The sequence below is a fragment of the Pongo pygmaeus genome, chromosome X, assembly GCF_028885625.2.
Source record: "Pongo pygmaeus isolate AG05252 chromosome X, NHGRI_mPonPyg2-v2.0_pri, whole genome shotgun sequence".
In the NCBI taxonomy this organism is placed as follows: Eukaryota; Metazoa; Chordata; class Mammalia; order Primates; family Hominidae; genus Pongo; species Pongo pygmaeus.
Window position 1 is genome coordinate 146,310,549 of NC_072396.2, and position 14,617 is coordinate 146,325,165.

At 36.7% G+C, this 14,617-nt stretch overlaps 1 pseudogene; it reads left to right on the forward strand.

Moving 5' to 3' along the window:
• LOC129025164 (melanoma-associated antigen C3-like) overlaps window positions 1-14,617 on the forward strand; it is a 646,330-nt pseudogene that overhangs the window by 459,808 nt on the left and 171,905 nt on the right.

The window sequence follows — 14,617 nt, forward strand, 5'->3', positions numbered from 1 at the left end:
TTTGACTATTACTGTTACAAGATGATTCTTGCTGCATCTTCGCTCTAGCCAGGATTCTGCATTTTCTGTTCTTACGCAAGGTAAATGTTGTTCAAGTTCTATCCCTACCCATTAGAACTGCAATCAGAGACAGGACTCTGAGCTGTCGCCTATGGGATTTCTTCCATTGCTTCTGTTTCTTCAGAGCATATTTATGGCTATTAGACTTTTTTTTTTTTTCTAGCAAAATCTCCGATTTCTCTTCAGTAAGCATTATCATCAATTGTCAAATTTTAAAGTGTATACACGAGCTGATAATTTATCTGTACTTTGATCAAGATCACAGCTTGTAAGTGGTATAACTAAGTGCGCTCAGGCTTCAAAGTTTCTTAGCAATGATCTTGCTTCTAGGTCCCAGTCCATTCTAACCTGGTAGCAATAGTGAACTAAAAAATTGTGCAACAAAAATGTTGAAGGTGAAAATAATTGACACTAAGTGACATAATATAGTACCCTTCTGTGATAAATTTAATAACACTAATTTAAATTTGTACATATCACTAAAATGAAAGTAATGGAATGGGAGTGCCTTATTGATAACCAACATGGCAGTATGAGAAAAGGTATACTCTATAAATTTCTGGTTTTTGAAATTGAATTTGTAGCTGAATAGTTAAGACGTCCATACAATAATAAATTTCAGTATTAAGACAATTCTTGATTTGATATGTTTAATAATCACAATGTGGGACCCATTTTTATTACTGAATTATAATAATTATAATAACTTACATTTATATGGGGCATTATGCCTTACTTTTATATTCACTTTCCCATTTGAGTCCCTTAATATCTCTGGAAGGTAGAGAATGTGTGGAGTTACTGTCTTCATTTTACTTTGAAGAAAGTAGGGCTCAAAGAAAATAGACTTGCAAATGTAATAAGAGCTGGATGCAGGGATGGAATCCAATTCTCCTTAATATGAATATATCTTTCAAATAAAGGTCAATAAGTTATTATTTGAATATTCTATCTGTTGCTTACTGCATATGTGACCTTGGACAAGTCCTATAATCTCTGAATTTCCATTTCCTTGAGGCTAATGACAATACCTACCTCAATATATTATTTGGTAATGAATATATAAACATGTATATCAATCTAGTATAATATCTGGAAAACTCTATGTGCTCAATAAGTGATAGCCCTGTTATTATTATGAGCAACAGTAAAATTTATAAAATTATTTGTTAATGTGTAAAACAGGAAGACTAGAATTTGACTCATAGGGTTGTTATCGGTATTAAATGAAATATTAAAAGCAAAGTATTCAGCATAGTATGTGTCACATATGCAGACAATCAATGGTAGCTTATATTGTAATTATTTTCAGTTGCATCTTAGGATTCACTTTTCCTAAGAGTGACTGAAATCTGGTCTCAAATTTAAGTAAAGATGAGGACTTATTGGCTCAAGTAATTTAACAATGAAGGGATATATCTTGCTTCTGGTGTACCTAAATAAAGGCTATTAAATGATATCTTCAGAATCACTCCCACCACGTGCCCTGCTCCTCTTTGTTGACTCCATTATCAAGGAATTTCAAGGTAGCTTTCATCAGTTCCCACATCTACATACTCCAACATGTTTATCTGGTGGGAAAAAAACAAAAATGTTTATTGAAGCATTCCCATCTTAATGTCGCAAGATTCATGTGATTGTATCAGGTTAGGTTAGGTGCTCACCTCTGTATTAAACACTTTGGCCAGAGAAAAATGATGCACATATTGACATGCATCCTGAGTAACATGCAAATATCTAGTATGTCACCAGTAAGCTGTATACACTTATTCTCAAGGAGATAGTTCCTTGTTATTGATCTATGTAATTTGGTTCTTCCATTGTAGTTCCCATACCCACAGTTCACCTTCATCCATACAGTCTCTCATTTTTCTGTTGATAGCACAGCAAAGTGGAATTTAGCACAAAGGAATTGAACAAAACTGTTACTTAACATACTAACAAGATCACACTATTCATTGTAAGTAGCATTTCTGTGACGCATCCTTACATTGTGTAATCATCTGTCTTGAACACCGAAAGAAGATGAAAGAATGATTCTTGCATTCAAGAGGATCCCAAGCTCATAACAGAGGAGACGGCTCTTTTAAACATATAGGCGAATGTGAGCAATAAGACAGAGCCATCCCGAAGTGCTCTGGAAATGCAGAAGATATTAATTCTGAATGAGACTGAACAAAGGCAAAAACTTGAGATGGTTAAAAATTTGATGAGAACAGTTGAGAAAACCGTTGGTTTAAGGCATTAACACTATAGTTTTCCAAAGTAGGCCTGGGTGTATGACGAGGAAGTTATTCTAGAGTCACGGGGCACATAGTTTGTGGTGAATGAGTGTATGCTTTCTTTTTTTTTTTTTTCAAGACATTTTTTCCTTCCCTTTTCTGCCTCTTGATAAATGAAATCCCATTATGTTTGTAAATTTCCAGAGACAATTCCTCATTTGACCCCACCCCCAGGACCTACTCTCAGGATTCAAGTGGGTTATGTAGCAGCAGTCATTCATTCAGTCTGTCAGTTAGTGGGCTCCTATTTGGTGTCAGTTGTGTGCCAGCCACATTAGGGAATAAAAATATAGCTAAGATATATTTTTGCCTGAAATTTAAGGTGTATACATTTTGCTTGAAGAGACAGATATGCTAACAACTTAAAAGTACAATTTGAGCAACGCGGTGCTGAGACTATGTGGAAAGTATTCAGAGACATCAGAAGGAAAAGTAACTAGTACTACCTGTTGCAAAGTGCAGGTGGATAGTTGGTTAGGAAGGTTTTCGCTGAGGAGAGAGCATTTCAACTGGATCTCTAAGCAGAAGAGGAAGTTTATGCAAATGAAGAGAGGCATGAAAAAAACACTTGGGAAGTACCTAAGGATTGGGCAGTAGCTTGGTTTGGCTGGTATGTGTGTAGCTTCAAGGGAGAAAGTGGCACGAGATAAGGCCGTAAAGGTGTGCAAGCACGAGGTCAGGAACAATCGTAGGGATTTGGTATTACCTCATAAGTGAAGGTAATGCAGGGGATCGGGGGAGGGAAACGAAGAGATTCAATCAGGGCTGTTGCATAATTGTTAAACTTAACTATCAAGCATAATTACAAGTTTCGGAATGGAAGGCTGTTTGTAACATTCTATCGAGGCCCTGTTTCAGAAAATTCTAATGAACCCAATGCAAAGAAAAATTAAATACAAAAAACAAGTCAATAATAAATATTTCATTTTAAGAAAACAGATTTCCTTGAAATTGAGATCTCTTCTGGTACAATATAATATGGAATTCTATTTGTAATAAACCATCATTATATTTTCCCCAGAAGTATTTCCATTTGTCTCCACCAAGGGCTACTTGCTTGTTTGGGCCAAACGTGTAAATCTGACGACAGCTGACTACGTAGCTGAAGTGCATTGCTGGACATGTTCAATATTTGAAGAGAAACCCAAAGATGACACAGCTATGTTCTCATAATATACCAGAGTCTAACTTTAGCAGTAACTTTGGGATTCCTGTTGAAATATCATCACACAGGTGGAAGAAAACAACAAGTAAAAGGCCTTGTAATGCTTGAAGAAGTAAATCCTCTTAGATTAAATCCAAGAGCCCATCTTATTCTGAATTCTATGGCATGACAGAGAGTATTAGCAAATATCAGGTTTATATTAAAATTGTGATGACCTTGTGCTTTTTCTTTAGAAAGTTTACATAGATTAGTATTCTAAAAGTAGTTTTTAGACTTCCTTTTCTGAAGCTATTGAAAAGGCTAACAGAATGCTATATAAATCATTTAGTTTTTCTTACTGACTTTGCAGTTATAGCTTCTTAAGTGTTTACTTCTAACACAACCATAGTCCTCCTCCTTTTAGGCTTTCATAGCTGAGGGCAAAAATTCTGTTAACCAAAAACAAAACTCTGAAAAGTTGTTCAAAAGAAAAGGCATATGTTGACTTTCAAAACCGTCATTTGAAACAAAATGTGTAAATTTTTATGTTTGAATATAGATGTCTAGATAGGGCAATAAATTGTTTGCCATTATTTTCTTGCCATAAATTTATGAGACAGGCCGGGCGCGGTGGCTCACGTCTGTAATCCCAGCACTTTGGGAGGCTGAGTTGGGTGGATCACGAGGTCAGGAGATCGAGACCATCCTGGCTAACATGGTGAAACTCCGTCTCTACTAAAAATACAAAAAAATTAGCCGGGCGTGATGGCGGGCGCCTGTAGTCCCAACTACTTGGGAGGCTGAGGCAAGAGAATGGCCCGAACCCAGGAGGCGGAGCTTGCAGTGAGCCGAGATCGTGCCACTGCACTCCAGCCTGGGTGACAGAGCGAGACTCCGTCTCAAAAAAAAAAAAAAAAAAAAAAAAAAAATTATGAGACATGTCTTTACCCCCATGTTCTTAGCTTCAGGTCATCCCAGGAAAAAATAACAAACTGTTACAAAATGGGAGCCACTGTACTCAGTTCTTCTTCCTCAGATTGTGTAAGAACAAGCTAACTGAACTCAATTATTTATCGTTAATACAAAAGGCAGTACATGAACCTACTTTCCTTCTACTTTATACAGCACAGAAATGATTTCTCGTCTTGCAGTGATGACAAGAAATATATTTTTGGTCTCTGTAGTTGACATGCAAATGTACTCACTGTATCTCAAGTGAAAACTCATTAAAAGCCACTGGAATGCAATTGTGTTATCTCCCAGGAACACAGACAATAACATTCGTCATCACTCCCAATGCATTTCCATTTGCTAACACAGTGAAATCACCAACCTCACCTTCGTTCCCCTGAGGTTTCCATAGATAGTTTTCATATTTTATTCCAGTTGATCAGACAAAAGCTCTAGGTGTCTATTTATCACCAAGACATTTTTTAAATTTAAATTGCAAAATGCAGCCACACGATCACCTATACAACCATGGAAACTTCTGTTTCCTAATCTGTCGGGTAGGTCTGAGTTTGTAGATATTGCTAAAAATTTCCTACCAAGTGTTCGTAATTGTTGCTTAGATAATAAATATTAGGCTAAATTAGACACATAGGAGGGGCTAATACATAAGAAAAATGACATATATCATTTGAAAATATATACTTTTCTCTAATATTTTACTCATTTTGGGAAAATAATTCCTTTTGCAAAGAGATTTCCCATGCTCTTGGTTTTGTGGGTACTCTGCAATTGTGTGGATAATAGACAATTGGGCAAATCTTACCCAAGTTTACCTTTCCTGGCTTCCCTCTTTCTGCTTATGATCACTATCGAATCTTGAAGCTGGAAGGAATCGTGGTAGCTATTATTCATTTGGCAATTTTTTACAGGTTTATTGAATGTCTGTTGTGGATCAGGCTCTATTTTAGGCACTGAGGATTTACACATACCCTTGGGAAACCTCAGGGGGCAAATAAAACACAACTAAATGAGTGAGATAAAGTCAGACGGTAATGGTTGCTATAATGAAAACTGTTCGGGGAGATATTTAAATTAAGCTTTTGATCAGGAACTACTTCAATGAGGAGATGACATTTAATCTTGAGAAAGAGCTGGCCAAGTGAAGATTTATGAGGAGAGCATCCCAGATAGAGGAAACAGCAAGTGTATACAATGAGGTGCTCGACAATTTTTGATAAATGAGGAATTATCTTTAATTACCTTACAATTTTAAAGTATTTTCTTATTTAGTGTCCATCTATATTTTAACTGATATTTGCAATTTTCTATGAGGGTAATCATATTTTAGTAGAAAGGGATTTTTTGCCTTCAAGATATTAGCCCTTTGTTACTGGTATTGCAAATACTCTCCCATTTAGTTATTATTTATACCTTGACTAATTTTGCTCTTTTTTGAAATAAAGGTTATATGTTATATTTAATTCTATTAACCTTTTTTATGTTTGTTAACTTTCATTATATGCTTAGAAATAACCACTCTACCTAAAGATATTTGGTAGTTAAGTCACTAGTAATTATTTATGTTAACACTTCATCTTTAATGTTTTAAAGTATTTGATATATCTTTGCATTTATTTGAGTCGAGAAATCATTTTAGTTAACAAATTGTTAACTAGTAGTCACAAAGAAATTAAATAATTGACATTCTTGCTGCTTATTTTATTTTATTTTATTTTTTTACTTTTTTTTTTACAGGTTTTTTTTTTATTATTCTTTAAGTTCTAGGGTACATTTGCACAATGTGCAGGTTTGTTACATATGTATACATGTGCCATGTTGGTGTGCTGCACCCATTAACTCGTCATTTACATTAGTTATATCTCCTAATGCTATCACTCCCCGCTCCCCCCACTCCACAACAGGCCCCGGTGTGTGATGTTCCCCTTCCTGTGTCCAAGTGTTCTCATTGTTCAATTCCCACCTATGAGTGAGAACATGCGGTGTTTGGTTTTTTGTCCTTGCGATAGTCTGCTGAGAATGATGGTTTCCAGCTTCATCCATATCCCTACAAAGGACATGAATTCATCAATTTTTATGGCTGCATAGTATTCCATGGTGTATATGTGCCACATTTTCTTAATCCAGTCTATCACTGATGGACATTTGGGTTGGTTCCAAGTCTTTGCTATTGTGACTAGTGCCACAATAAACATACGTGTGCATGTGTCTTTATAGCAGCATGATTTATAATCCTTTGGGTATATGCCCAGTAATGGGATGGTTGGGTCAAATGGTATTTCTAGTTCTAGATCCCTGAGGAATCACCACACTGTCTTCCACAATGGTTGAACTAGTTTACAGTCCCACCAACAGTGTGCAAATGTTCCTATTTCTCCACATCCTCTCCAGCACCTGTTGTTTCCTGACTTTTTAATGATCACCATTCTAACTGGTGTGAGATGGTATCTCATTGTGGTTTTGATTTGCATTTCTCTGATGGCCATTGATGATGAGCATTTTTTCACGTGTCTGTTGGCTGCATAAATGTCTTCTTTTGAGAAATGTCTGTTCACATCCTTCACCCACTTGTTGATGGGGTTGTTTTTTTCTTGTAAATTTGTTTGAGTTCACTGTAGATTCTGGATATTAGCCCTTTGTCAGATGAGTAGATTGCAAAAATTTTCTCCCATTTTATAGGTTGCCTGTTCACTCTGATGGTAGTTTCTTTTGCTGTGCAGAAGCTCTTGAGTTTAAGTAGATCCCATTTGTCAATTTTGGCTTTTGTTGCCATTGCTTTTGGTGTTTTAGGCATGAAGTCCTTGCCCATGCCTATGTCCTGAATGGTATTGCCTAGGTTTTCTTCTAGGGTTTTTATGGTTTTAGGTCTAACATTTAAGTCTTTAATCCATCTTGAATTAATTTTTGTATAAGGTGTAAGGAAGGGATCCAGTTTCAGCTTTCTCCATATGGCTAGCCAGTTTTCCCAGCACCATTTATTAAATAGGGAATCCTTTCCCCATTTCTTGTTTTTGTCAGGTTTGTCAAAGATCAGATAGTTTTAGATGTGTGGTGTTATTTCTGAGGGCTCTGTTCTGTTCCATTGGTCTATATCTCTGTTTTGGTACCTGTACCATGCTATATCTCTGTTTTGGTTACTGTAGCCTTGTAGTGTAATTTGAAGTCAGGTAGCATGATGCCTCCAGCTTTGTTCTTTTGGCTTAGGATTGACTTGGCAATGCGGGCTCTTTTTTGGTTCCATATGAACTTTAAAGTAGTTTTTTTCAATTCTGTGAAGAAAGTCTTTGGTAGCTTGATGGGGATGGCATTGAATCTATAAATTACCTTGAGCAGTATGGCCATTTTCACGATATTCATTCTTCCTATCCATGAGTATGGACTGTTCTTCCATTTGTTTGTGTCCTCTTTTATTTCCTTGAGCAGCGGTTTGTAGTTCTCCTTGAAGAGTTCCTTCACGTCCGTTGTAAGTTGGATTCCTAGGTATTTTATTCTCTTTGAAGCAATTGTGAATGGGAGTTCACTCATGATTTGGCTCTCTGTTTGTCTGTTATTGGTGTATAAGAATGCTTATGATTTTTGCACATTGATATTGTATCCTGAGACTTTGCTGAAGTTACCTATCAGCTTAAGGAGATTTTGGGCTGAGACGATGGGATTTTCTAGATATACAATCATGTCATCTGCAAACAGGGACAATTTGACTTCCTCTTTTCCAAGTTGAATACCCTTTATTTCTTTCTCCTGCCTAATTGCCCTGGCCAGAACTTCCAACAGGATGTTGAATAGGAGTGGTGAGAGAGGGCATCCCTGTCTTGTGCCAGTTTTCAAAGGGAATGCTTCCAGGTTTTGCCCATTCAGTATGATATTGGCTGTGGGTTTGTCATAAATAGCTCTTATTATTTTGAGATACGTCCCATCAGTACCTAATTTATTGAAAGTTTTTAGCATGAAGGGCTGTTGAATTTTGTCAAAGGCCTTTTCTGCATCTATTGAGATAATCATGTGGTTTTTGTCTTTGGTTCTGTTTATATGATGGCTTACGTTTATTGATTTGGGTATGTTGAAGCAGCCTTGCATCCCAGGGATGAAGCCCACTTGATCATGGTGGACAAGCTTTTTGATGTGCTGCTGGGTTCAGTTTGCCAGTATTTTACTGAGGATTTTTGCTTCAATGTTCATCAGGGTTATTGGTCTAAAATTCTGTTTTTTTGTGTGTGTGTCCCTGGCAGGCTTTGGTATCAGGATGATGCTGGCCTCATAAAATGAGTTAGGGAGGATTCCCTCTTTTTCTATTGATTGGAATATTTTCAGAAGGAATGGTACCAGCTCCTCTGTGTACCTCTGGTAGAATTCGGCTGTGAATCCATCTATTCCTGGACTTTTTTTGGTTGGTAAGCTATTAATTATTGCCCCAATTTCAGAGCCTGTTATTGGTCTATTCGGGGATTCAACTTCTTCCTGGTTTAGTCTTGGGAGGGTGTATGTGTCCAGGAATTTATCCATTTCTTCTAGATTTTCTAGTTCATTTGCGTAGAAGTGTTTATAGTATTCTCTGATGGTAGTTTGTATTTCTGTGGCATTGGTGGTGATATCCCCTTTATCATTTTTTATTGCGTCTATTTGATTCTTCTCTCTTTTCATCTTTATTAGTTTTGCTAGCGGTCTATCAATTGTGTTGATCTTTTCAAAAAACCAGCTCCTGGATTCATTGATTTTTTGAAGGGTTTTTTGTGTCTCTATCTCCTTCAGTTCTGCTCTGATCTTAGTTATTTCTTGCCTTCTGCTAGCTTTTGAATGTGTTTGCTCTTGCTTCTCTAGTTCTTTTAATTGTGATGTTATGGTGTCAATTTTATATCTTTCCTGCTTTCTCTTGTAGGTATTTAGTGCTATAAATTTCCCTCTGCGCACTGCTTTGAATGTGTCTCGGACATTCTGGTATGTTGTGTCTTTGTTCTTGTTGGTTTAGCTACAAAGAAGCTTCTTAAATTTTAAAAAGCCCGCTCTATAATCTGATTGGTCAGTTTTGGTTCCATCATCAGTAAGTGGTTTCTCCGCGTTTAAGCCATTTAGGCGCCAGCTACTTTGGCGTTACTAATTTGTTCAGCATTAATATAATATGCTATCCACACACAAGATAAGATAGTAGCAAGTTTCAAGATGGGGTACATTACATGCCAATTTGATAGGACCGTGTTTATTTTAAATGCTGCCTTATCATATACTAAATTACATATTCTTGAGTCTAAATCCAGACTTTGTACTGTGTTCCTTTTAGCTATTGCTCTTTGCCAATACCAACTGTTTTGTTTTTTCTATCTTTATAATGGCATTGATGTTGGGACTGGTCTTCCCTCATTCATCTTTATCAAAAGTATCTTAGTATCACCTATTATTCCAGGTATATCTTTGAGTCCTTTTGCCAGTTTATTTTTAAATAATATTTTGGTTGGAACAGAATAAAAATTATAATTACACTTACATAAAATATACATTTTTACTTTGATTATTCCTAAATACATTTTGTTGTTGTTTACTGTAATAAATATGCCCACTTTTTACCATACTGAACCTCTAATTAGTTCTAAAAAGATAATAGAATGAATTTTCTCAGATTTTCTAGGTATATAAGAATGTAATCTACAGGTAATTACATATCTTATAAGGAATTACCCATTGTTATTACAAGTATGTGTATATTCATTTGTTTATTTATTTATAGGAACTAGAGCTCCTATATTTTAATATGGCTTCACCACTTACCAGCTGTGATACTTTACATCTCTTAACCTCAATTTTCTTTAAAACCGAGAGACAGTTACTTACCACACAAGGTGATTTTGACCATCAAAGGATCACATGAGTTCATTTAGACAAAATGCTTAGAATAGTGCCTATCACATAATAAGCACTATAAAGGGTTTTTTGTTGCTGATGCCATTATTAACATTATTTTATTGGCTGCAACTTCAAAAGAAAGGATAAATAATATTGGTGTAAGTAAACATCTTTATTTTGCTCTTTATCTTAGGGATGATACCCTTTAGAGGTTTCTTTTACATGTTTATTTCATCTATATTTTTACAATATGAAGTATTTAAACTTATAGAGATTTTGACATTTTGTAACTTAATTTATTGGTATGTGTATTAGTCCGTTCTCATGCTGCTAATAAAGACATACCCAAGACTGAGTTATTTATAAAGGAAATAGGTTTAATTGACCCCAGTGCAGCATGGCTGCAGAGGCCCCAGGAAACTTAAAAATGATAACAGAAGAGGAAGCAAACACATCCTTCTTCACATGGCAGCAGGGAGAAAAATGAGTGTTGTGTTAGTCCATCTTCATGCTGCTGATAAAGACATACCTGAGACTGGGCTATTTTACTAAAAAAGAGGTTTATTGGACTTACAGTTCCATGTGGCTGGAGAGGCCTCACAGTCATGGCGGAAGGCAAGGGAGAGTTCGTCACATCTTACGTGAATGGTGGCAGGCAAAAAGAGAGCTTGTGCAGGGAAACTCTGCCTTATAAAGCCATCAGATCTCATGAGACTTATTCACTATTAAGAGAACAGCATGGGAAAAACCTGCCCTCATGATTTAATTACCTCTCACAGGGTACCTCCCACAGCATGTGGGAATTTAAGACGAGATTTGTGTGGGGACACAACCAAACCATATCAGTGTCCAGCAAAGGGGGAAGCCCCTTATAAAACCGCCAGATCTTGTGAGAACTAACTCACTATCATGAGAGCAATATAGGGGAATCTGTCCCCATAATTCAATTATCTCCACCTATTTTTTCCATGACACATGGGGATTATGGGAACTACAATTCAAGATCAGATTTGGGTGGGAACACAGCCAAACCATATTAGTATGTATCTCTAAAAAGCAACATTAAAAAAATAAACTGCAATACCATTAAGATAGCAAACAAAAGTAATATCTTCTAAGGCCAGGCACAGTGGCTCATGTGTGTAATCTCAACATTTGCAATACCAAGATGGGCAGATACCTTGATCCCAGGATTCTGAAATTGTGTGCTTGTTTACTCATGGTGTAATTTACTTTCTTCTGATATCTATTGTGTTTTCTATAAACTGGTAGTTCAATCTGAAGGCTTGATTGGATTACAGTTACAAATATTTTGTGAAAGAGCACCCTATACTACATTATGTGTCATTTCTGGACCTCTGGGAAGCAGATGTTGAGGCATAATTAGAAGTGCAGAAGACTTATTGGGAAAAATGCCTGAGAGGATAGAGGAGAAGGGGAACAAGAGTTTTTATGATCTGCACAAAAATTCTGAAGCCTTTAAAAATATATAAATTATTTAGGATTTGCACCCCATTCTCCTTCCTGTCTTCACCTGCTACGTCTTCCCCTCAGAAAACCTTAACTGCAAATTTGAATTTCTCTGCGTTTTTGAGTGGGCTCTGATCTTTGTCATTTCTAATACTTCCACATGCTATTGGTTCCTTTGCTTGGAATATTCTTTCCATCGTGGTCATTGTGAACTCTTAATTATACTATAAAGATAACTTAAATATCATCTCCTCTAGTAAACTCACCTTCACTTACCTGGAGACTGGTTGACTGATTCTTTCTCTAAATTTCTGTAAATCCTCATATGTATGTGTAGAACAGTGCTTATCTTATGTTTTTTCACGAATTATTTTGTGTTTGTTTCCTCATTTAACTGTGGGCTAGGACGACTGCAAATATGCTATTTCTTCTGTACATTATTCATGGTTAGTACAGAGCTTGATCAATATTAGCTGTTCAAAAGAATGAGTACATAATTCCTCAATGAAGTGGAGTTTCAAAGCCAGTTTCTCTACTCTCTTGCTCTCTGATTAAATATTCATCTTTCAAAGTATTACCCAAACTGCATTTTAGGGACAATAAAACACTTAGTTGTTATGCACAAGGGCTCTGAAGCCAAACACCTGGAGTTAAAATCGTCTCTAAACCACTTACTGTGTGACCCTAACCACCTTGGCCTTATTTTCTGCATCTGTGAAATAATAATTAGATTACCAATTTTGTATGGTTGCTTCAAGGATTAAATGAGATAATAGGTAAGCATTCAATAAACATTCGTGACCATTTCCAAAGATCACATCTCATATAAAATGTTTATATTTACTTACCCCTGCATCACCTGCTCCAGCTGCATTAACATCGCTGTTACCAATAATTCTATTAGCTGGCCGGACACGGTGGCTCATGCCTGTAATGCCAGCACTTTGGGAGGCCATGGCGGGCAGATCACGAGGTCAGGAGTTCAAGACCAGCCTGACCAACATGGTGAAACCCCGTCTCTACTAAAAAAACAAAAATTAGCTGGGGCATGGTGGTGCATGCTTGTAATCCCAGCTACTTGGGAGGCTGAGGCAGGAGAATCGCTTGAACCCAGGAGGCGGAGGTTGCAGTGACCTGAGATCATGCCACTGCATTCCAGCCTTGGCAACAGAGGGAGACTCCATCTCAGAAAGAAAACCAATCAATGAGCTTATAATTATTTATTATGTTCAATGCATACTTTAATTGATTGAGCACATATTTTGAATCAGGCACTGCTCTAGATATTAGAGATGTGGCAGTGAACAAACATTAAATTTTTTTTTCCTTCATGTGGCTTATATTCTGGGGAGAGGAGGCAGGCAATAAGCAAAAATAAATATGCTAAATATATACTATTTGAGATAGTATACATTGAAATGGAGGAAATAATGTAGAACGTGGGGGTTCAGGGAATGCTGAGAGGATGCTGTTTTAAATAGGGAGTTCAAGTAAAACCTCACTGAAAAGGTGATATTTGAGAAAAAACCGCGAGAAAATGAGGGAGCAAGTAATGTAGATATTTGAGGAAAAGCAGTTCAAAACAATAATGAACTGCTTTTCATTCAGAACAAAGGCTGAATTCTTGAAGCAAAAATGTGCTTGGCATATATAGAGAATCATGGGGCGGTCATATTGACCAAAGAAGAATAAGAAACAGGCACAATAATGGAGGCTAAAGTCACAGAGGTAGCAGGTTCCAAATGACATAAAGTGGTTTTTTTTTTTTTTTTTTTTTTTTTGCTTTGAGCGAGCTGGAAAGCCATTGCCAGTTTTGAGTGAAGGAGTGATGTGATGAATTTTTAAAAGATCATTCTAGAAGCTGTGTGCAGAATAAACTATAGATTGATAAGGATGGCAGCAGAAATACCAAGTAGGAATCTATTCCAGTAATCCAGATGAGGGATAATGATGATTTGGTTGAGAGTTGTAATGTTAGAGATGGTGAGAACTGTGCCAGTTTGAAAAGTATTTTAAAAGAGCATACAGGATTTGCTGATGAATTGGATTTGGGGTAATAAAAGGAGAGGAGTTGGGCATAATAATAATAATAGCTAATGCATTTGCACTGAATACATATTCAACACTATTAAATTTTTAAATAAGTATTAGCTAATTTAGTTTTTGGAAACAATGAAGAAATAATTCCTGGAACATATGAGTACTCAATATTTACTAATTGAGGCACAGAGAGGATAACTAGCGTAGCCCATGCCATGCAGCTAGTAAATAGTGGATCCAAGATTCAAACCGAGACAGTGCAGCTACAGAATTCATGATTTTAAGTACTGCATGATGGATGGATGCTTTGAAAGAATGTTAGGGCCAGGATCTGGGATCCATGAGAATAAAGGAGGCCAGTGTTTTTGTGAGCTCAGCAGCCAAGAGCAGGAGTGGTGCTAAGAGGCCCAGGGAGATACCTGCTACCCCAAACATTGACTCTTTTCCCTGTGCAGGATGTTAGAAGCCCCCCAAACTCCAGTAGTGTTCTACAGAGAGATAGTCAATAGACCATTTCTTAATTAGCCATATTTTTTTAAAAATAGGCTTTCCATTTCATCCATACATAGGCATGTGCTTATTTTGCCTAAAAGTGTATAACACAATTTGTCAACCAAAATGAAATTAATGTGGAAATTTTGTTGTTTGCTGGAATGCCACATTGGGGAATTATTTCATAGTTTTGATGAGTGAGCAGATACTAATTGAGAGACATGGAGTGATCAGAGGAGGTCAGTCAACCTGTCTGTGTTTATCAGCAGCTGCTCCTTTATGTTTTATCCGTGTTCTGTGGGGCCAACCACTCAAGAAAGCTCAG